The 25119-nt window shown below is 36.4% G+C and overlaps 1 non-coding gene across 1 annotated transcript; it reads left to right on the top strand.

Annotated features, from left to right (window-relative positions):
* Positions 1–1827: 1827 nt before the first annotated feature.
* On the top strand, positions 1828–1935 carry LOC112773770 (small nucleolar RNA R71). Its single transcript, XR_003188301.1, has one exon. It is a non-coding gene; the product is annotated as a small nucleolar RNA R71 (small nucleolar RNA).
* The last annotated feature ends 23184 nt before the right edge of the window (positions 1936–25119 follow it).

Raw genomic sequence — 25119 nt, forward strand, 5'->3', positions numbered from 1 at the left:
GGTGTGCTATTTTTGATGCTGTTTTTGATTTTGCTTGAATTCTGCAGTTATTTTTGTGACTTCACATGATCATCTAACTAAAGAAAACATAAAAAGACAATGGAAACAAAATAAATATAACTAAATAACATTGGGTTGCCTCCCAATAAGCGCTTCTTTAATGTCAATAGCTTGACAGTGAGCTCTTAGAGAGCCTCACAGAGACTTAGAGCTTAATGGTGGCCTCCCAACACCAAACTTAGAAGTTGAGTGTGGGGGCTCTGTTTGACTCTGTATTGAGAGAAGCTTTTCATGCTTCCACTCCATAGTTACAAAAGAATATCCTTGAGCCTTAAACACAAGGTAGTCCTCTTTCAATTGAAGGACTAACTCTCCTCTGTCCACATCAATCACAGCTTTTGCTGTGGCTAGGAAGAGTCTTCCAAGAATAATGGATTCATCTTCATCCTTCCCAGTGTCTAGGATTATGAAATCAGCAGGGATGTAAAGGCCTTCAACCTTCACTAAGACATCCTCTACAAGTCCATAAGCCTATTTTCTTGATTTGTCTGCCAGTTCTAGTGAGAATTTAGCAGCTTGTACCTTAAAGATCCCTAGTTTCTCTATTACAGAGAGTGGCATGAGGTTTATTCCTGACCCCAGGTCACACAGATCCTTCTCAAAGGTCATGGTGCCTATGGTGCAAGGTATTGAGAACTTTTCGGGATCCGGTTTCTTCTGAGGTAATTTCTGTTGAACCAAGGCATTCAGTTCATTGATGAGCAATGCAGGTTCATCCTCCCAAGTCTCATTACCAAATAACTTGGCGTTCAACTTTATGATTGCTCCTAGATATTGAGTAACTTGCTCTTCAACAATATCTTCATCCTCTTCAGAGGAAGAATACTCATCAGAGCTCATGAATGGCAACAGTAAGTTCAGTGGAATCTCTATGGTCTCAGTATAAGCCTTAGATTCCTTTGTTTCCTCATTAGGGAACTCCTTAGTGGTCAGTGAACGTCCATTGAGGTCTTCCTCACTGGAAATCACTGTCTTTCCTTCCTCTACAGGTTCGACCATTTTGGTCTTATTGATGGCCTTACACTCTCTCTTTGGATTCTCTTCTGTATTGCTTGGGAGAGTTCTAGGAGGGATTTCAGTAACTCTTTTACTCAGCTGACCCACTTGTGCCTCCAAATTTCTGATGGAGGACCTTGCTTCAGTCATGAAACTGAGAGTGGTCTTAGATAGATCAGAGACTATGGTTGCTAAGTCAGAGAGGCTCTGCTTAGAATTCTCTATCTGTTGCTCAGAAGATGATGGAAAAGGCTTGCTATTGCCAAACCTATTTCTCCCACCATTATTATTATTGAAGCCTTGATTAGGCTTCTGCTAATCCTTCCATGAGAAATTAAGATGATTCCTCCATGAAGGATTGTAAGTGTTTCCATAGGATTCTCCCATGTAATTCACTTCTTCCATTCCAGGATTCTCAGGGTCATAAGCTTCTCCTTCAGAGGAGGCTTCTTTAGTACTGCCGGATGCAGCTTGCATTCCAGTCAGATTCTGAGAAATCATGTTGACTTGCTGAGTCAATATTTTGTTCTGAGCTAATATGGCATTCAGAGTATCAATCTTAAGAACTCCTTTCTTCTGAGTCACCCCATTATTCACAGGATTTCTTTCAGAAGTGTACATGAACTGGTTATTTGCAACCATTTCAATGAGTTCCTGGGCTTCTGCAGGCGTCTTCTTCAAGTGAAGAAATCCACCAGCAGAGTGGTCCAATGACATCTTGGACAATTCAGACAGACCATCATAGAATATACATAAGATGCTCCATTTTGAAAGCATGTCAGAAGGACACCTTCTGATCAATTGCTTGTATCTTTCCCAAGCTTCATAGAGGGTTTCACCTTCCTTCTGTCTGAAGGTTTGGACTTCCACTCTAAGCTTACTCAACTTTTGAGGTGGAAAGAATTTGGCCAAGAAAGCATTGACTAACTTTTCCCAAGAGTTCAAGCATTCTTTAGGTTGTGAGTCCAACCATGTCCTAGCTCTGTACCTTACAGCAAAGGGGAAAAGCATAAGCTTAAGAGTGTCACAGATTTGCAAGAATTCAGCTAAGAACTGATGAGGATCTTCCAATGGAAGTCCATAAAACTTGCAATTCTGCTGCATTAGAGAAACTAATTGAGGCTTAAGCTCAAAGTTGTTTGCTCCAATTGCAGGAATTGAGATTCTTCTTCCATAGAAGTCTGAAGTTGGTGTAGTAAAGTCACCAAGCATCTTCCTTGCATCTCCACCATTGTTATTAGGTTCGGCTGCCATGTCTTCTTCTTTTTCGAAAATTTCTGTAAGGTCCTCTCCAGAGTGTTGTGCTTTAGCTTCTCTTAGCTTCCTCTTCAGAGTCCTTTCAGGTTCAGGATCAGCTTCAACAAGAATGTCCTTATCCTTGTTCCTGCTCATATGAAAAAGAAGAGAACAGAAAAGAAGAGGAATCCTCTATGTCACAGTATAGAGATTCCTTTATGTGAGTAGAAGAATAGAAGAATGAGGTAGAGTGAGAATAAGAAAAATTTGAACACAGAGAGAGGGATACGGTTCGAATTATGAGTAGAATAGAAGTGTTAGTAAATAAATAAAATAAATAGAAAGAGATGAGAGAGAGAAGAAATTCGAATTTAAAAAGAGGGAGAAGAAAAATATTTTTATTTTTATTTAATTAATTAAGTTAGAATTCAAAAATTAAGAAAAGAAATAAAAGTAATATGAAAACTAAATAAATTAATAATTAAAAAGATTTTTGCAAAAGTTGTTAGTTAGTTTTCGAAATTAATGAGAGAGAAAAGTAGTTAGGTGGTTTTGAAAAAGATAAGAAATAGTAAACTTTTAAAATCAAACAAAATGTCAAGTAGTTAATTGAAAAAGATTTGAAAATCAATTTTGAAAGGATAAGAAGTTAGAAAAAGATTTTGAAATTGAAATTTTAAAAAGATATGATTTGAAAATTATTTTGAAAAAGATTGAAAAGGGAATTAAAAAGATTTGATTTTTGAAATTAAAGTTGATGACTTGACTAACAAGAAACTAAAAGATATGATTCTAGAATTTAAAGATTGAACCTTTCTTAATAGGCAAGCAACAACTTGAAATTTTTTACTCAAAACATTAATTGTTAGCAATAATTTCGAAAATATGAAATAAAAATAAGAAAAAGATTTTGAAAATTAATTTTGGAGAATTTTCAAAAAACATGAAAGAAAAATGAAAAAGATTTGATTTTGAAAAAGATTTGAAAAGATAGAATTTTTAATTTGAAATTTTGACTTGACTAACAAGAAACAACTAAAATTTAAAACTTTTGACTAAATCAACCCAACATTTTGAAATTTATGAGTAAAATAAAGAAAGATATTATTTTTTATTTTTGAATTTTTAATGAGGAGAGAGAAAAATAACAAAAAGACACAAGACATAAGGATTTAAGATCAAAACAAATAATGCATGCAAGAATACTTTGAATGTCAAGATGAACACCAAGATCATGATGAATATCAAGAACATATTTTTGAAAATTTTTAAGAAAAGAAAGACATGCAAGACACCAAACTTAAAAATTTTTAATGTTTAGACACCATGAATTTGAGAATGCATATGAAAAACAAGAAAAGACACAAAACAGGAAAATGCAAAGATCAAATAAGGAAAATCATCAAGAACAACTTGAAAATCATGAAGAACATAATGCATGATTTTTCGAAAATTAAAGAAAATTTAAAACATGCAATTGACACCAAACTTAAAATTTGACACTAGACTCAAATAAGAAACACAAAATTATTTTGGTTTTTATGATTTTATTAAAAAAAAATTTTGTATTTTTCAAAAATTATGTTTGGAAAAAAAAATAAAGAAATTCAAAATCCTTAAAGAGAATTCCAAGATTCTTGTAATGTTAGTCTAAAGCTTTGGTCCAAAAGATTAGACATGGCCAATGTAACACCCTAACTACCAAAGCTCACGCTTCCGGCTGCGCGACTCTGATAGCTCAGACATTACGACGACTTTTATACTATTTAATACTAAAATATGAGCCTGTTTGAAACTTTATACCGCAATACCGCTCCCCAAAAATACTTTTGCTATACAACGTACATCAATACATACCATACAACTTACAGAAACTCATAAAGAGTACATATATATAAGTATTATTACAAGCATTAACCAATACAATCCCTATCCCTCTTACAGAAATATATCAAGATAAAGGCGAGGGTACAATAAATAATCTACATCAATACAGAACATTTCAATAACTAAATAAACTCTTCGTAACTTCTGCGCCCATATCCTGAAAGGGGAAAAATGTAGAGGGGGTGAGAACATCATCCTCGAAAGGGTTCTCAGTAGAGGGTTTTTAGGAATTACTGTAATAGGATACGTGAAGATAACCGCACCAGTGATTAATAACCGTCTTATGCCTCTTTTCAAAAACAGCGGTTTACAATAAAAGTAAAGTCGGAAATCTTTTCTGAAAGAGGAACTGTTCAATTCTCAAAAACTCAAAAGCCTTTCAAAAAGGTTTATCTATGCTGAACCAAAATAGCCTTTCATATTTTATTCCAAATCAGAAACACAAAACCAAAATCAACCATCAGTTCATCTCATTCCAACCACGGCCCTAGGCCCAAACAATCCAACCAACAACCAATCACCACAATCCAACAGAGTCCCAGAGGCAAACACAGATAGGAAATTCAAGCACAAACAAACAGTTATTACAAGTAGAAGAGTTAGCAATTAATCACATAGGCAAACCAAGTATAATATGCACACCCAACCAATGTCACACAAATGCATATGATGCATGCCTGTCCCTAGTGGCTGATGATATCATCTGTCGGTTATAGAGCCAACCCGACAAGTCCTGTTAGCTAACCATTAGACTGTCCCTCTGTCGTGCATCCCCAACTCGAGTTATACTCATCATAAACTTGATCATAATCATGATCCATATCCATCACCATCACTGGTGAATATTTATCCATCACTATCACTGGTGAATATTTATGGGGGCGAGCTCATCCGGGCCTTTCACAGTGCCCGGCCACACTTACGACATTGGGTTAACAGAGCTTCGAGTCTCAACCTGGAGCACATGGTGGCTAGCCATTGCTACTACCCAGGGAAACCATCATCTCCAATAGTGGAAGTGCAAAAATCACAACTTATCAATGTCTCAGCATAATTGCTTTCATTCTCAATCATGGATCAACATCCATCTCAGCCATCCGGCTCACGGTTCAATCCAGAACCAGCCAATATTCATATCATACACAGCCATTCCGGCTCACGGTTCAATCCAGAACCAATCAATATGTATAAACATACACAGCCATTCCGGCTCTCAACAAAACAACACTTCCACATTCAAAATCATCAAGTTCATGAAATCGGCATTTAAGCCATAAATCATTTTCTCAATTCATTTCACTTTGAAATCAAGTTTCAACTCTTTTCAGCCTTGGCTTTAATGATCTCATTTCTCAAATCATCTCAGGCTCATAAGCCACTTTAACTCAAGGTAAATTCCCCTTTTAAAATAATGCCACTCTCGGCATCCTCTTTCCAAAACTTCCATCATCATGGCAAGTTAAAAGCCTCTTTGAGATATTCAAAAATCACCCATCCAACAATGGGATTTTATAACAAAAGTTTCTCGGCAGAGTCCCAAGTCTTTAGGGGAGAATAACATAATTCATTTCGCCAAATTCGTTTAAAATCATTAAAACATTGGCTTTCTGATTTGAGTAATAAAATAGGATCTAAGCCAAACCGAGTCACGTAATCAGTTACTTCTTTCAAGGCTGTTTCCTTTACTTAGGCAAAACCAATTTCAACCCCCATGATAATTCTAGAACGTTTCAACTGTTCAAAATTGTTTTAGTCTTGCAAGAATTCCGAATTCAAAGAGTACTCAAAACCTTTCTCAAAACATTTCAAAATGAAACTTGTCAATAGACATTCAGGTTCTTTCAAAACCATTGAAACTCCTCTAATTGAAACCCTCAAGTCAAATTCAAAGGCGTTGCCCTTGTCACATTTAAAACAACTTTAAAACATAAGTTTCATCCAAATAACTTTCTCCTGAAAGAGATACAACGCCTTTCTTAAGAAGCAAGACTAAATCACAATTTTCTCTTTAATAAATCATTTCAAAAGCATGAATCATCATTTTCTTGATAATTCAAATAAAATAGTAGAAGTCTTTAACTCATCATTTGCCCGACAACATTTCAATAAGGACTCGGGTTTTTATAGAAATTTCGGCAGCATCTCCCCTAAAACTTGGACTTTGCCACCCGGTTCGGGTCCCAACAAAACCATTCCACAGTCCTTTTTCCAGCAGCCCAAAGTCCAAAAATCAATTCAAGGGCAAGCCAAAATCCAACAGTCAATCTCAATACCATATTTCAAGAAAACCGTTTTCAAAAGCCAAATCGTTATCAGCCGAATCAACTCATTTCTAAAGCTTTAAAGAAACGGTTCAGCAACAGTCATTTATCAGAAAACAGATCATTTAAAGCCAGCCAGGCTGAAATCAAGAGTGCATTCTATTTTACACATTCTCAAGAAAATCCATTCAACTCTAATCAATTTCCAACGGATTCAACTCGATCTCAAAGCTTTAAAAGAATCAATTTCAAAAGCATTTCGTTTTACAAAGCCACACAACAGTCGGGTTAAACCAACACCCATAATCATACAAAACAACCAAACAATACATAGGACTGATACAATCACCAAATACACATCCTCACATCAGTACCCATATGTAATAATTCCAATATACAAAATATAGTGTTCGGAAAGCGCACCTACCTCAAAATGCAAATTCATAATCCAAACGCGTCACAGAATCCTTTCCGCCTCAACCCGAGATCAACAATCAAAATCCCGGCAGCCAAAACCTCAGTTCTAAGCCACTTTCGCAACAATCTCAACAACTCTAATTGTAACATACAACAACCGAAACTCAATCGTATAGCGATTAATGCCACAAACCTCAGCGCATGATGACAGAACAGTAACTAAAGGGCTTTCAAATCGAAAACGCTTACCGAACCGAAGGAGGAACGGCTGAACCGACACAGCAGCAGTCTCCGAACCGGCTCGGCGGCAGCTCCGGCGGCAACCAGAAGCTCCGGTGGATCAACTATAAAAGCCACGCAGCATCAAAACCTCTTCAATATCCAAAATGACCGAAACCACAAATTAAACGCTTACCGGCAGAGTTCTCCGGCGACGGCAGAGGCAGTTTCCTCCACTCTCCTCCATGATCAACCACGATGGAGGTGGAAGCTGGCAGAGGCGGCGGTGGTTCCGACGGCGGCGCTGCTCCACCACCAGTGACCGAGGAGCGTGACAGAAGCGTTTCCCCACTCAATGGCGCTCTCTCCTTCGAACCGGATCGGAGCAGACAGTAGTGGCGAGTTGGCAGCTTCGAACAGCAAGCCATGGCGATGAGGGACTTCAGTGGTGGTGGAAGGACAGCGGAGGGCCCGCGACAGCGGAGGCACGGCCGCAGAACAAGGACCCCCTTTTTCTGCCGATCTCTCTCTCCCTCCTGCTCGAGCTTCTCTCTTCGACCCTCTATGGATGGCGAGGACTCAGACTCCGCGGTGAGGAGGACGACGACGCGAGCATCACGGTGGCGGTCGAAGTCCAGCCGCAACAAGAACCAAGCACCGCGGCGGTCCTACCCGCGACGGTGATGGCGAAAGCTTCACCTCCTCCGCGCGCACCCTTTTCTTCTTCGTCTGTGGTGGTGAACGGCGAGCAGCTTGGCGGCGACGACAAGGCCCACCGGTGTTGGCTCGCCCCTCCCTCTTCTCTTCCCCTGACACGACTCAGACTCCCTCTCCCTCTCCCTTTTCTGTTTATGTTTTCCTTTTCCATCATGGAAAAGAAACGCTGCTGTTGCTGAGGCATGGGGAAACAATGGGTTACCGGGTCATGGGTTAGGGTTTTAGGGTTAGGGCTTCATTTTAAAAAATTAGGGTTAAGGGCATGGGCATTTTAGTAATTTCACTTAAAATCGGAAATAATATAGTAATTGAAACCCAAATTAAATCCAACATTATTTGTACATAGAAAATACTATTTGCTCATCAATTTCACAAATTATTTTCAATAAAATGCCCAAATCTAAAAATTAGAAATAATATACTTAATTTCTTCATTTTCCAAAATAGCAGTAATAATATTTAAAATATTACTTATCTAATCCAATTCATATAAAATCCTTATTATTTCATAACTATCAAACTTATACTTGAAATATAGAAAATAATCCAATAATTATAAAATTGGATAATAACCATAACTTATCTCAAATCCAATAAATCAAAACTTGCCTTAATTATCTTTAATAAAATAATCTCTGAAATTAAGGCTATAAATAACTGTAGGATTTGAGACTTGATCATAATAAGACTTTTCAAAAGTTCTGGGTCTTACATTCTACCCACCTTATAAAAATTTTCGCCCTTGAAAATTGATACAAAATGAAAGAAATTCCATAACAGTTCACCCTCGAATACATTTAAGGAAGAAGCAAAAATATCTCAAAATATAATCATATATACGATTTTTCAAATACTTTGATTGTCATAAGCATAAGGATGTAAAGGTAGGAGTGTGATTGCAAGGCAACCGTTACAAGGTAGGCTCAATGCAAAATATAACATGGGTCAATCATGTGATAGAAGGGCAAGGCATCAAAGGCTATCAAACAGGATGGAGTTAAAACGACGTGCTCAACCTCCGCACACTAATCTCATATCAACCTCAAAGTTTCAACTTTCCAACTCCATCAAGCGCTTTACAAACCCCAAATTTGATCACAAGCCTGACAACCACAAACCCGTTCGCAAGGAACAAAACGCCCACAACTCATACGTTGCACACCTACCGCTTCAACTTTCGTATACACATCACGTCTTAAAGAACTAATGTATCGCGTTACTACGTCTACAAGTCGCACGTGATATCAAAACAATTCTCGAGTCTACTCAGAAGGATACCGGATTTAGAACGGAGAGACAATTGTCAAGGGTAATACTCATAGATTTAAGGGAATGTATCCAATTCCAGAATAACAAGGATGTTCAAGCAATGAAGTTTGCTAGACACAATTCAATTGTCAACTTCAAAGATAACCCTTAGATCAAAGAAGCTCAATAGGATCAATAAGAAGAAAACCAGCGCATCAGTTTGAAACAAACTCAAGCTGAGTCGAGAAAGCATGAGGTTTACAGAAGAGAATATTTCAAACCCAAGACAAAACTCACAGAACTTAAGAGCATGATTAAAAAAATACTTCCAAATACATTGTTCATAAAAGAATTGAAAACTTGCGGAAAAAACCACTTCGCAGTCTGAAATAGAAGGTTAGGTAACAATATCCTTCAAGAGAGTAACAAAAGCATAATCGTGTCTTTGCTTTAATGCAAATTCACGTTGAAGTAGACTTTGTAGAGTTCTAAAACAAAATGCACACAAATTTGACTAATAGCTAAAATATTTCCTCAAACATTTTAGAAAGATAGTTAGGTGCACAACCTAACCAAAAGCAATCATAAAACTCGGAAGAGAAATCAAATGCTTGTTCAAAAATTCCCAAAGTTCATATTCAAACAAGCGTGTATAACATTCATAGCAAGGGTGAAAGAGGAAGTCAAACTCTTTTTAGAAAAGAAATTCCGAGATAAAAATTTGCTTACAATTTGGTAAAGGAAAGGTGCATTAGAACAAACCAGTTTCCACTAAACAAGGAAGCTTTCCAAAACCTCATTTAAAATGGCGCATGCCAACTTTAAATTAATTTCGTCAAAATTGGATAATGGTTTCAATCTCAATCAAGCAACAGAAAATAAATTCCGTTTAATATTTCTTCAAAGAGAATTCAAAATTCCTTTAAAAAGGTTCAAAACAAGACTCCAAAAGTGTTCTTGAAATCACCATTTTAGAAGAACATTCAAGAAGCTTAAGATGTACTAAAAAGGAGTCAAGCCTTGCAAGAAAGGATCTTAAATAGTTCAAATAAGATCCACTAGGCATGGGGCATCAAATAAGCTTTCAATTGATCCAAAAGAATACAAAAGTCATAGAAAAAGACAACTCAATCATTTGTAATTTCTCAAGGATAAATTTTTGACTAAAAACTCTTGTAAAGACAATGAGAGAATAAACGATGCACGAAATTGAAACAAATCAAGCTGACTCACATAAGGGTGAGATTCACACAAGAGGAAAAACCAAGGTCAATGGCAATATCCACAAAATGTAAAAGATTAGTCAAAAATAAAGTAAAGTATGACATCCATAGGGATGAAAGGTTAAATAGAAAATTTAGCCTGTTCATAGGAAGAAAGCTATGAGTCCAACACTTTCAAAAGAACAACCATGGCACAAACCATATAGCATGCTAAATCAAACTCAATACAAAATAAGTTAGGTAAAGCTTATCAAACGAAACTCAATCGAGACAAAAGTGGTAAATCCTTTCTTTTCAAAATTTTGAAAAATATTCAAATACATAATCAAATGAAGATGTGCATTAGAGCTATAGTAGAATTACTAGAAAGTCAAATTGTATTTTTAGTAAATGCAGTTTCGCAAACCAGTAAAAGTACAGGCAAGGTATTAGAAAGAAATAGTTGTTAAACTGTATAAATAATTTCAAAGTCTCATATATAGAAAAGTATATATCTAATCAACAGTAATTTATAAAATATCAAAATTGGCTGTGATCACTGTCCAGTAAGAGAAAAACTGAATCAACAATTTCTCAAAGAATGGAATCAGAACCCGGAGTTAAAAGTCACAGCACATTAAGACAAGTTCAAGGCTATATCAAAGAATACTTAAATCAAGAAGAACTCAAACAGAGGAAGATAGATGCAACAAGGATCTTAAACCAGCATATGCACTTAAGGTCAAACAAGAATGCATATGGATAGAGGAATAGAGTTGAAAAATCAAACTACTTCTCAAAAGGACTAGCAAACAAGAACTTCAAGTTAGGATATAAAAGAACGGGTCGACTCAAACAAAATTCAAGACACACAACTGAATAGCCTCGAGAAATAGTTTCCAACTTTTCCAAAACCCGCAATTCGCTTTACTCAAAACTCGTATATCATCTATGATAATCCATTAGTACTTTCATTTACATAATTCACTAGTATTAAGCCGGCCAAACTTAATACCAAGAATTATGCAATGCAAGACTAACAGCGTTAATCAATAGACCGTCATGTGCATAAAGCTCTAATTCTCATCATTCGACAAGACCTAATACATGACAAACGCTCAGAGCATGCAACTGAAGCATAGGCAGTCCATTCCTCAGGCTCTACAGAAAGAACTGCTCTGATACCATAATGTAACACCCTAACTACCAAAGCTCACGCTTCCGACTGCGCGACTCTGATAGCTCGGACATTACGACGACTTTTATACTATTTAATACTAAAATATGAGCCTGTTTGAAACTTTATACCGCAATACCGCTCCCCAAAAATACTTTTGCTATACAACGTACATCAATACATACCATACAACTTACAGAAACTCATAAAGAGTACATACATATATATATATATATATATACATACATATATATAAGCATTATTACAAGCATTAACCAATACAATCCCTATCCCTCTTACAGAAATATATCAAGATAAAGGCGAGGGTACAATAAATAATCTACATCAACACAGAACATTTCAATAAATAAATAAACTCTTCGTAACTTCTGCGCCCATATCCTGAAAGGGGAAAATGTAGGGGGGTGAGAACATCATCCTCGAAAGGGTTCTCAGTAGAGGGTTTTTAGGAATTACTGTAATAGGATACGTGAAGATAACCACACCAGTGATTAATAACCGTCTTATGCCTCTTTTCAAAAATAGCGGTTTACAATAAAAGTAAAGTCGGAAATCTTTTCTGAAAGAGGAACTGTTCAATTCTCAAAAACTCAAAAGCCTTTCAAAAAGGTTTATCTATGCTGAACCAAAATAGCCTTTCATATTTTATTCCAAATCAGAAACACAAAACTGAAATCAACCATCAGTTCATCTCATTCCAACCACGGCCCTAGGCCCAAACAATCCAACCAACAACCAATCACTACAATCTAACAGAGTCCCAGAGGCAAACACAGATAGGAAATTCAAGCACAAACAAAGAGTTATTACAAGTAGAACAGTTAGCAATTAATCACATAGGCAAACCAAGTATAATATGCACACCCAACCAATGTCACACAAATGAATATGATGCATGCCTGTCCCTAGTGGCTGATGATATCATCTGTCGGTTATAGAGCCAACCCGACAAGTCCTGGTAGCTAACCATTGGATTGTCCCTCTGTCGTGCATCCCCAACTCGAGTTATACTCATCATAAACTTGATCATAATCATGATCCATATCCATCACCATCACTGGTGAATATTTATCCATCACCATCATTAGTGAATATTTATGGGGGCGAGCTCATCCGGGCCTTTCACAGTGCCCGGCCACACTTACGACATTGGGTTAACAGAGCTTCGAGTCTCAACCTAGAGCACATGGTGGCTAGCCATTGCTACTACCCAGGGAAACCCTCATCTCCAATAGTGGAAGTGCAAAAATCACAACTTATCAATGTCTCAGCATAATTGCTTTCATTCTCAATCATGGATCAACATCCATTTCAGCCATCCGGCTCACGGTTCAATCCAGAACCAGCCAATATTCATATCATACACAGCCATTCCGGCTCACGGTTCAATCCAGAACCAGCCAATATTCATATCATACACAGCCATTCCGGCTCACGGTTCAATCCAGAACCAGCCAATATTCATATCATACACAGCCATTCCGGCTCACGGTTCAATCCAGAACCAATCAATATGTATAAACATACACAGCCATTCCAGCTCTCAACAAAACAGCACTTCCACATTCAAAATCATCAAGTTCATGAAATCGGCATTTAAGCCATAAATTATTTTCTCAATTCATTTCACTTTGAAATCAAGTTTCAACTCTTTTCAGCCTTGGCTTTAATGATCTCATTTCTCAAATCATCTCAGGCTCATAAGCCACTTTTACTCAAGGTAAACCTTTTAAAATAATGCCACTTTCGGCATCCTCTTTCCAAAACTTCCATCATCATGGCAAGTTAAAAGCCTCTTTGAGATATTCAAAAATCACCCATCTAACAATGGGATTTTATAACAAAAGTTTCTCGGCAGAGTCCCAAGTCTTTAGGGGAGAATAACATAATTCATTTCCACCTCAACCCGAGATCAACAATCAAAATCCCGGCAGCCAAAACCTCGGTTCCAAGCCACTTTCGCAACAGTCTCAACAACTCTAATCGCAACATACAACAACCGAAACTCAATCGTATAGCGATTAATGCCACAAACCTCAGCGCATGATGACTGAACAGTAACTAAAGGGCTTTCAAATCGAAAACGCTTACCGAACCGAAGGAGGAACGGCTGAACCGACACGATGGCGGTCTCCGAACCGGCTCGGCGGCAGCTCCGGCGGCGACCAGAAGCTCCGGTGGATCAACTATAAAAGCCACGCAGCATCAAAACCTCCTCAATATCCAAAATGACCGAAACCACAAATTAAACGCTTACCGGCAGAGTTCTCCGGCGACGGCAGAGGCAGTTTCCTCCACTCTCCTCCATGATCAACCACGATGGAGGTGGAAGCTGGCAGAGGCGGCGGTGGTTCCGACGGTGGCGCGGCTCCACCACCAGTGACCGAGGAGCGTGACAGAAGCGTTTCCCCACTCAATGGCGCTCTCTCCTTCGAACCGGATCGGAGCAGATAGTAGTGGCGAGTTGGCAGCTTCGAACAGCAAGCCATGGCGATGAGGGACTTCAGTGGTGGTGGAAGGACAGCGGAGGGCCCGCGACGGCGGAGGCACGGCCGCAGAACAAGGACCCCCTTTTTCTGCCGATCTCTCTCTCCCTCCTGCTCGAGCTTCTCTCTTCGACCCTCCATGGATAGCGAGGACTCAGACTCTGCGGTGAGGAGGACGACGACGCGAGCATCACGGTGGCGGTCGAAGTCCAGCCACAACATGAACCAAGCACCGCGGCGGTCCTACCCGCGACGGTGACGGCGAAAGCTTCACCTCCTCCGTGCGCACCCCTTTCTTCTTCGTCTGTGGTGGTGAACGGCGAGCAGCTTGGCGGCGACGACAAGGCCCACCGGTGCTGGCTCGCCCCTCCCTCTTCTCTTCCCCTGACACGACTCAGACTCCCTCTCCCTTTTCTGTTTATGTTTTCCTTTTCCATCATGGAAAAGAAACGCTGCTGCTGCTGAGGCATGGGGAAACAATGGGTTACCGGGTCATGGGTTAGGGTTTTAGGGTTAGGGCTTCATTTTCAAAAATTAGGGTTAAGGGCATGGGCATTTTAGTAATTTCACTTAAAATCAGGAATAATATAGTAATTGAAACCCAAATTAAATCCAACATTATTTGTACATAGAAAATACTATTTGCTCATCAATTTCACAAATTATTTTCAATAAAATGCCCAAATCTAAAAATTAGAAATAATATACTTAATTTCTTCATTTTCCAAAATAGCAGTAATAATATTTAAAATATTACTTATCTAATCCAATTCATATAAAATCCTTATTATTTCATAACTATCAACCTTATACTTTAAATATAGAAAATAATCCAATAATTATAAAATTGGATAATAACCATAACTTATCTCAAATCCAATAAATCAAAACTTGCCTTAATTATCTTTAATAAAATAATCTCTGAAGTTAAGGCTATAAATAACTGTAGGATTTGAGACTTGATCATAATAAGACTTTTCAAAAGTTCTGGGTCTTACAGCCAATGGCCAGCCAAGCTTCAGCATAGAATTTTAAATGAGAATCCCAAAGTTGATGCAATGTTATTCTAAAGCTTCGGTCCAACAGAGTTAGACATGGCCAGATGGCCAGCCAAGCTTTAGCATAACAAATACATACAACAATCTAATGAACATGATAAGTTAAAGCTCCGGTCCAAAAGATTAGACATGGCTTAATAGCCAGCCAAGCTTTAACATACCATCATGAAGCTCGAAAATGGAATTCATTTTTAAAAATTTTGATGAATTTTTCGAAAATTAAATATTTAATTAAAATTTTTTTTTCGAAAATAATAAATAAAAAGTCTAAACATAAAATAAAATTACCCAATCTAAGCAACAAGATGAACCGTTAGTTTTCGAAACTCGAACAATCCCCGGCAACGGTGCCAAAAACTTGGTGCACGAAATTGTGATCACACTTTTCACAACTCCGGTGCAACTAACCAGCAAATGCACTGGGTCGTCCAAGTAATACCTTACGTGAGTAAGGGTCGATCCCATGGAGATTGTCGGCTTGAAGCAAGCTATGATCATCCTTGTAAATCTCAGTCAGGCAGATTCAAATGGTTATGAGGTTTTAATAATTAAAAGATAAATAAAACATAAAATAAAATAAAGTTACTTATGTAATTCATTGGTGGGAATTTCAGATAAGCGTCTGGAGATGCTTTGTTGCTTCTGAACCTCTGCTTTCCTATTGCCTTCTTCCAACCATGCGTGCTCCCTTCCATGGCAAGCTGTAGGATCCTCTCAGTGAAAATGGTCCTCTACGGTTTCTGCACGGCTAATCAACTGTCGAATTTCTCGTCTCGGATGAAAAATACCAGGTACAGCTACCGCATGGCTAATCATCTGTCGGTTCCCGCTAGCGTCGGAATAGGATCCATTGATCCTTTTGCACACTGTCACTATGCCCAACATTCGCAGGTTTGAAGCTCGTCACAGTCATCCCTTCCCAGATTCTACTCGGAATACCACAGACAAGGTTTAGACTTTCTGGATCCCAAGAATGCTGCCAATGGTTCTAGCCTATACCACGAAGATACTAATCTCACGGACTCGGTCCGTGTATTAGATATCCAAGAGAATATACTCCGCCTGTCGTCCAATGACTATGTTGAACATCATGTAGACCGCTTGTGGTTGTCAGGCAGGCGGATCTTGGCTAAGCGAGTAACGAAGATAGTGGGTGATTGTCACGGGTCACCCCTTCATTCTGACTTAACTGAATTAAGTACAAGAGTATATCTTGGAGAAGAAGTAGGCATGAATTGAAGGAAAAACAATAGTACTTGCATTAATTCATGAAGAACAGCAGAGCTCCACACCTTAATCTATGGGTGTAGAAACTCCACCGTAGAAAATACATAAGTGAAAGAAGGTCTAGGCATGGCCGTGAGGCTAGCCTCCAAATGTAAACAATAGTCTAAGGTCTAAGGATTAAACGTCCAAAGATCAAAAGTTGTAAAATAAATCTCTAAAAGTAGTTTTTATACTAAACTAGTTACTAGGGTTTACAGAAAATGAGTAACTAAGTGCAGATAGTGCAGAAATCTACTTCTGGGGCTCACTTGGTGTGTGCTTGGGCTGAGCATTGAGCTTTATACGTGCATAGACCATTCTTGGAGTTAAACGCCAGCTTGGGTGTCAGTTTGCGCGTTTTACGCCAGTTTTAGTGCCAATTCTAGCGTTTTACGCCAGAATTCTTTTGTGTGCGTTTGGACGCCAGTTTGGGCCATCAAATCTCAGGAAAAGTATGAACTATTATATATTTCTGGAAAGCCCAGGATGTCTACTTTCCAACTCAATTGAGAGCGCGCCAATTAGGCTTCTGTAGCTCCAGAAAATTTACTTCGAGTGCAGAAGGGTCAAAATCCAACAACATCTGCAGTCCTTTTTCAGCCTCTGATTCAGATTTTTGCTCAGATCCCTCAATTTCAGCCAGAAAATACCTGAAATCACAGAAAAATATACAAACTCATAGTAAAGTCCAGAAATGTGATTTTTGAATAAAAACTAATAAAAATATAATAAAAAGTAACTAAATCATACTAAAAACTATGTAAAAACAATGCCAAAAAGGGTATAAATTATCCGCTTATCAGTAGTCATAAAAAAAATAGCTTGAAGAATAAAATAATATCAATACTCATTTATTATAAACAACTATTTATAAGAACATACTGAAAATACTTGCTTACACATATGTATATACCTCTATTAGTATATATTGATCCAACACAAGTTAGCATACTCTGAGATAAAAAGGCCCGTTGAGCTATATAAGAAAATATAGAAAGAAAAATAAAAAAATTTGTGAGATACCTTAGCTAAGTAATACATCATTTGTTAAAGAAACAATAATTGACAAAAGAATCAACTAACCATTTCTTATTTTAAATGTCTCATCTTTTTTCCTCTTCATTGCCAATTTTCTTCTCTTTCTAGCATCTATAGATGATTCACTCATAGTATTATTTGGTAAAGAATGATAACACAAGAAACAATTACTAAATAGAATGTCCAAACCAAATAAAAAAAGAACAACCTTTGATCTTATATGAAAGATAAGTAGACTACCCTAGTTGAATAGGACATTTTAGCAAGTAGACCTCTTTACCTAATAGCAATCATAGTCTACCAATTTTAATATAAAAAAAATCCTACTTTAGGAGCATGAGATGTGATGGATTAAAAAAATGTACTTTTTTAATATCTAAGCTATATTAACCATTTTAGGAAAAATGCACCTAAAAAATCCATCAAACAAAAAAATGACTAAAAGATCACTTCCAACTTGTGATGGATAAAAAAGAATGTACTTTTTTAATACCTAAGCTACATTAACCATTCTAGCAAAATGCACCTAAGAAATCTATCAAACAAAAAAAATGACCAAAAGATCACTTTCAACTTGTTCAATATAGATATATCAAGAAAGTATAAATCAATTCAACAACACATAAATATAGCAATACCACATAAATTAAGGAATAAACTAAATTATGGAATGAGAGATTTTTATATCATAAAAGAGCTACTGCATTTTATTGAATTTCAAAGAAATAAGTACAAATATAAAGGGATAAATAGCTAATTTGCCTAGTGGCTAATGATATTGTGTCCACACCCTAGCACTTAATCTATTACATGAAAAGATGCCCATAAAACAATCCAAAAAACTTTTGATACAAAACATAAAAATACACACATATTCTCATCCACTACAATCCAATGCATCAAATGTTATTACATGGACACAACCAAAATACCTAATGCCCTAGATTAGTCCTAATCAGTAACTCTAGTTAAATGCCATAGGCAGCCACCTCAATTAACCCCCTGTCCAGAGGAGCCATCATTCCCCGAGCCACGAGACTCATCAGCTTCATCAAATTGCAGCCTCAAGGATCTTCTCAACCTCTTCAACAAAGGCTTCACATCTTTCTCATCATTAAGAGAGCCTCGATTAAGGCCAACCACATACGCCTAGTGTAAACAATTGCATGAAACTAGAAACCTAATTAGAGGGATAATTAATGAGTTTTAGTCAAAGGAACTTGATCATAAAATTAAGTACCCTGTCAAAAAAAAAATTGCAGCACTACTCACCTCTTCACTTTCATCAACTTCATCACATGAATTTTCAGAATTATCCACTTCATTTAACTTATCCATGACAGCATTAAACAGACTTTCTCTTGAGGAGAGGACAGTATTAAATGACACAACATAATAGGTTCAATTTAAACACAACTCAAAAAATGGTGAAAAATATAGAAAAAGTGATAGAAGAAACTGGAAGCATGGAACCTTAGCATCTTCATCAACTCCCAAGTCAACAACACTTGATTCCTTTTGGGTACATTGAGGCGAACCAGCAAAGAGCTCAGAGCAGCTGGAAGGAGTCAATCCCAAATTTGGTGATTTGATAACTTTAGAGGATTCCCCAAATGATCCTTCTCCTTTTGGTATAAACTCAGCCTTGGATAATACAAAGCACATCCGATATAAGACATATAAGACATGAATAAAGGTGGAACAACCAAAAAATGAAAAATTTAAGAAAGAATTTATTAAAATGAAATAATAGGTTCGAATTTCGTTTTATACCTTTTCGGGACTCAAATATGAACCAGAGAGCTCAAACATTCCAACTATTGCAGCATCATCACAAATACGCCTCACTGGATAAGTCCCTTTGAATTTTTCCATCCCAACAGGCCTACTAAGAACCTTGAACAACATAGTTTTTTCAACAATTTCTTGGAATATAGGAGGAGACTGTGTGCCAAACACAACCTACGAATAATATAAAATAGACACAACAGAAAAAATGTATTGGTAGAAATCGAAGGATAAGAAAACTCTTTAACAATAAACTCAGCACATAAAAAGAATATAACATTCGATTGACTTACATCAACATCCTTAAGATATTGTTCAAACAAGTGAGCACAAGTCTTATTCAGTAGGTAACTTGCCTCACGATCAAAGAGGACAAAAATAAAAACACCAGTGGAATCCTCAACCAACACCTTCACTCTAAACTTGGATTTTTTTAAGATGCACATAAAGACTGGCCTAAGGTTAACAACTACGCAGAAATAATTCACAATTTAGTAAATCACAAAGGAAGCATTGTAAAATATTTATACCTAGTAGTCATATTTGTAACATGGATGTTGAAAAATTGACAAAAGTAAATTCCAGATTCTACCTGAACACCTCTGCCACACACACAAGCAGAGTACCACCAAGGGCCATCCTCAACTATTTCAGCTATTTTCGCTAGTACAACAAAAGTTTCAGCCTTAAAATATAAGACCAGGTCTATAAATGTTAAGACATTATAACCAAAGATAGTTGTAATACAAACTAAAAATGAAAAACTAAAATAAATACTAACAGCATAGTATGTTCAAGTACAAAGGAGGACAAAAGGATTAATATCGTTCCAAAACAAAGCAGTATTTACTAACGAATAGAAAAATAAAATTTAACACAAATTATTGAAGAGTAAAGATGATAAAAAAAAATTAAAGTGGTTCTAACCCGGTTGTTATCATCAAGCGACTTCGCAGTACACCTAGGTGTGAGCTTCATAAAGTCTTCTTCTATTCCGATATTTTTTCCAGAGCCAACAATGCCAATGGATTGGGATACACTAACTCCATGTGGAATAGAACTGTTAACAAATACAGCACCAACTTAAATAAGTAAAAAATGGCAGCAACAACAACAAAAAACACTACAGAAACTACATATACAGATATACCTTTTTCAAAAAGCTGCCACCTCTGGGATGTCAAGATTAAATCCAAGCTTTGATGCAAACATAACATTCTGAAGTCCAACTCTACTTGAAAATAAAAATAGATACATTGGTTACACGAATATAGTGTTAAAACCAAGTGAACTCGGATAACTGACACACCTGAAATAAAATTTACATGATACAAACCTCTAAAAACCTTAACTTTGGCAAGTTGTAAAACCACAACTGGCTATTCAGCATACCCAGAGGACAAAAATCGATTAAGTTCATCAACATATTCACCAAATAAGGCACACAGAATCCTATAATTGAAAACAACCAACAAAATAACCTACACTATTAGAAATTTGACTATACAAACGCACCGAAAACAAAAAGAATCTCAATAAGAGGAAGAAGTAGAAATTAAATAAGGCTAACTCATTTTCAGCAAGTTCCATCATAGCCAACTTTATCTTCTTTCCATCTTTATCATATTCTTTCTCTTCCGACACAGAGACCAACAGACCCACCACATCTCAAATGAATATGAAAAAAAACTATTAGAAAATAATGATAACAAAGCAACATTCTACAAATCACAAAGAAATAAGACTGCAATCATTCCGGACAAAAAAAGTATGAGTAAATAGCACAACATACCAACAAAGAAATCAGAATCCTCTTTGGTTTCAGGTGTCGGAAATCGTGATTCACACTTTTCATAACTCCGCACAACTAACCAGCAAGTGCACTGGGTCGTCCAAGTAATACCTTACGTGAGTAAAGGTCGATCCCACGGAGATTGTCGGCTTGAAGCAAGGTATGGTCATCTTGTAAATCTTAGTCAGGCGGATTCAAATGGTTATGAGGTTTTGATAATTAAAAGATAAATAAAACATAAAATAAGATAAAGTTACTTATGTAATTCATTGGTGGGAATTTTAGATAAGCGTTTGGAGATGCTTTGTTGCTTCTGAATCTCTGTTTTCCTACTGCCTTTTTCCAATCATGTGTGCTCCCTTCCATGGCAACCTGTATGATCCTCTCGGATGAAAAATACTAGGTATGATCTCTGTACGGCTAATCAACTCTTGGATTTCTCGTCTAGGATGAAAAATACCATGTACAGCTACCGCACGGCTAATCATCTGTCGGTTCCTACTAGCATCAGAATAAGATCTCTCTATCCTTTTGCACATGTCACTATGCCCAACATTCGCAGGTTTGAAGCTCGTCACAGTCATCCCTTCCCAGATCCTACTCAGAATACCACAGACAAGGTTTAGACTTTCCGGATCTCAGGAATGCTGCCAATGGTTCTAGCCTATACCACGAAGATTCTGATCTCAGATTCAGATGCTCTGTTGTCAGGAGAGACGATGTGAATCGTTGATTAGAAACCCAAGAGACTATACTCTGGCTGTTGTCCAATGATTACGTTGAACATCATGTAGACCGCTTGTGGTTGTCAGGCACGCGGATCTTGGCTAAGCGAGTAACGAAGATAGTGGGTGATTGTCACGGGTCACCCCTTCATTCTGACTTAACTGAATTAAGTACAAGAGTATATCTTGGAGAAGAAGTAGGTGTGAATTGAAAGAAAATAGTAGTACTTGCATTAATTCATGAAGAACAACAGAGCTCCTCACCTTAATCTATGAGGTGTAGAAACTCCACCGTAGAAAATACATAAGAGAAAAGAGGCCTAGACATGGCCGAATGGCTAGCCTCCATTGTCTAAGGAATAAACGTCCAAAGATGTGAATACACTAGTAAAAAGTGCTATTTATACTAAACTAGTTACTAGGGTTTACAGAAATTAAGTAACTAAGTGCAGATAGTGCAGAAATCCACCTCCGGGGCCCACTTGGTGTGTGCTTGGGCTGAGCATTGAAGCTTTCACATGCATAGGCCATCTTTAGAGTTAAACGCCAGCTTGGGTGCCAGTTTGGGCGTTTTACGCCAGTTTTGGTGCCAGTTCTGGCGTTTTACGCTAGAAATCTTTGGTGGGCGTTTGAACGCCAGTTTGGGCCATCAAATATCGAGCAAAGTATGGACTATTATATGTTGCTGGAAAGCCCAAGATGTCTACTTTCCAACGCAATTAAGAGCGCGCCAATTGGGCTTCTGTAGCTCCAGAAAATTTATTTCGAGTGAAGCAGGGTCAGAATCCAACAACATCTGCAGTCCTTTCTCAGCCTTTGAATCAGATTTTTGCTCAGGTCCTTCAATTTCAGCTAGAAAATACCTGAAATCATAGAAAAATACACAAACTCATAGTAAAGTCTAGAAATGTGATTTTTGCCTAAAAACTAATAAAAAATAATAAAAAATAATTAAAACATACTAAAAACTATGTAAAAATAATGCCAAAAAGGGTATAAATTATCCGCTCATCAGTTTTCAAAAATTCAATGAATGGAGAGATTGTAAGGGCAGATTTTGGAATAAAATCGCAGATAGCAGCCCTGACAGTGCTCCTGAATTGGAAAATTAACTTAAACTGATGCCTAATGGCCCTATAAGATCCTTGGTTTGGCACAACAGAGAAGACCTTCATGACATATACTCGACCCTCAGAGAGAAGTTGTTTGAACCTATAAATTATAGTCTTCCTAACAGTAGCTTGTATCTTGCACCCCTACCAATTAACATAAATTATACTAAAAATATGATAAATGACAAATCGAATAAAGAGAAAAACAAATTTAAATGAAACAAAATTTCAGACCTCAATATAAAAAAGGTAAGGAGAAACACATCTAAATAGAAAAAATAAACAGCCAAAAAATTTTAATAGATTTAGACCACTATAACTCACAGATTCATCAACCAAAATCATCTCCATAGAATTTGGGAGAAGTTGACCAGTGAATGTAGGAACATTCCAAAGCCTAATCACCTTAACTTTGAAGTTTCATGCTTCGTTCTCAGGATTAATCTTATTAACCATATCCAAGGCAGTTGTTATATTGAAATGCAATTAAAGGAATGAAAGAGAAAACAGATTTTAGTCAATAAAACAACAACTAAAAAACACATACAACAACAACATGCATGTGAGAAAAATTTGCCATGATCAATGGGTTCTGCCTTTATTTATAAACACAAATCAATTGAGTAATTTGAATTTCGAAATCCATAGAACCTTTATTTCCAATGAAGATACACACAAGATAATTATCTATCTATGTAATGAAATACCAAAAAACAAAGTGGCCATCAATAAAGTTCAAAAATTGTACTCAAAAGAAAAAAAGATATACAATCAAGGAATGAAGATATAAACAAAAGAAAATAACAAATAAGAATACATTTCTTACTAATTTTATTTAAAAAAATAACAGAACAGAATCAAACACTCAAACTTCTCAGAAAAAGAATCAACATAAGCTCGATAGTTAAATAGAAAATAAAAACTTAATTTAAGTAAACATATACAAAGAGAAATATCACTTAACTTCATCAAGCAGCTCGTTTTCTCTAGCAAACAAACCCTTGATAATTCAAGAAGAAGGGATACAAAATAAAAAAATTTATTTTAAATAGCTTACCAATAAAAATCAATTGGTGTACACTTATACATAAATAATGCCTAGGTAATTTTGACTTTCAACAGAGAAAAAAAAAGGTACAAATGTGAATTTGACACTCAATTTGGTTGTGAAACTAAAATAAATTTTTGATTTTCTATTAAAGTGAAACTAAAATAAATACCACAAGTGATTTAATATCACAAATAAAACTAAAATAAAATTTGATGAGTATCTCCAAAATAAAAAAACAAAGCAAATAAAAACATAAAAAAGAGAGAAACAGACAGAGAACAAAACAAAGAATAGTAACAAAACTTTTAAACAACTTTTAAAAATACAACTCAACAAATCTAGAACTTGAGATTGGACACTATAAAGTGGGATAAAATATTTCTCACAAAAATTAGAGAAACTTAAGGAGATAATGTGAACCGGCTCAATTTACATAGCATTTTCAACTATTGACCACATTTTCTTTATGAAAATAAGGGGATAAAAATGTATCACTCATAAAAAAATGAAACAAAATATACCAACAGATTTTCCTAAGAAGAATATTGTAATAATTTTTAAGCACACCAAAAAATAACCAAAAACAAATAACGTATAAATAAGCAAGGAGAATTATTTTTAATTGTTTATCTTTCTCATTAATGTTGCTTGAATTTAAGAAAGACCATCATTGTAACTATAACAATTAATAAAAAGTTCCACACAACTTTCTTCACTTTATCCAATGGCTTTTTCTGGTGGCTGCTAATAAACCACAACCTTAAAATGTTCAGCAACACTATCACGAATCACACGATAAACAAAAATAAGGATCAAATAAGATATAGAAAATTAATTAAATACCAATTATTCAAAACAGTAACTGAATAACACACATCTCATTTTTAGATACAAAAAGGTAGCTAAATGAATATGAATATATGACTTGAACTTTATAGTATAACACAAACTAACAAAGTAGAAACAATTTTTCAACAGTTCATGCTATAGTGGATGTATTTATACACTTGTTCTTTTTGCATAGCAGTGATCCCCGAATTAGATTATTTATTGCAAAAAAGAGATGTGTTTTCTAAGATATTGGTTACAATATAAAATTATACATCAGTGATAAAAATAAAGTTATGATACACAAAAAGAAGCCCAAATCAAAATCTTGTGTATTTTTTCTTCCCTCTATTATGAAACCAAAAGAAAACCAACAAAATCTGCATATTTTATCAGCTTATAAAATTGATCCTTAAATAAGCATATTTCTTAATCCATTCAGAGTTTGATAACATAGACAACCATCAATGTCTTCACCGGTAGAAAAATTGTAACAATCCAAAAATTTAGAAGTCTCTAGAGTCTAACAAATAT

Source organism: Arachis hypogaea, chromosome 18, assembly GCF_003086295.3.
Source record: "Arachis hypogaea cultivar Tifrunner chromosome 18, arahy.Tifrunner.gnm2.J5K5, whole genome shotgun sequence".
Lineage (NCBI taxonomy): Eukaryota > Viridiplantae > Streptophyta > Magnoliopsida > Fabales > Fabaceae > Arachis > Arachis hypogaea.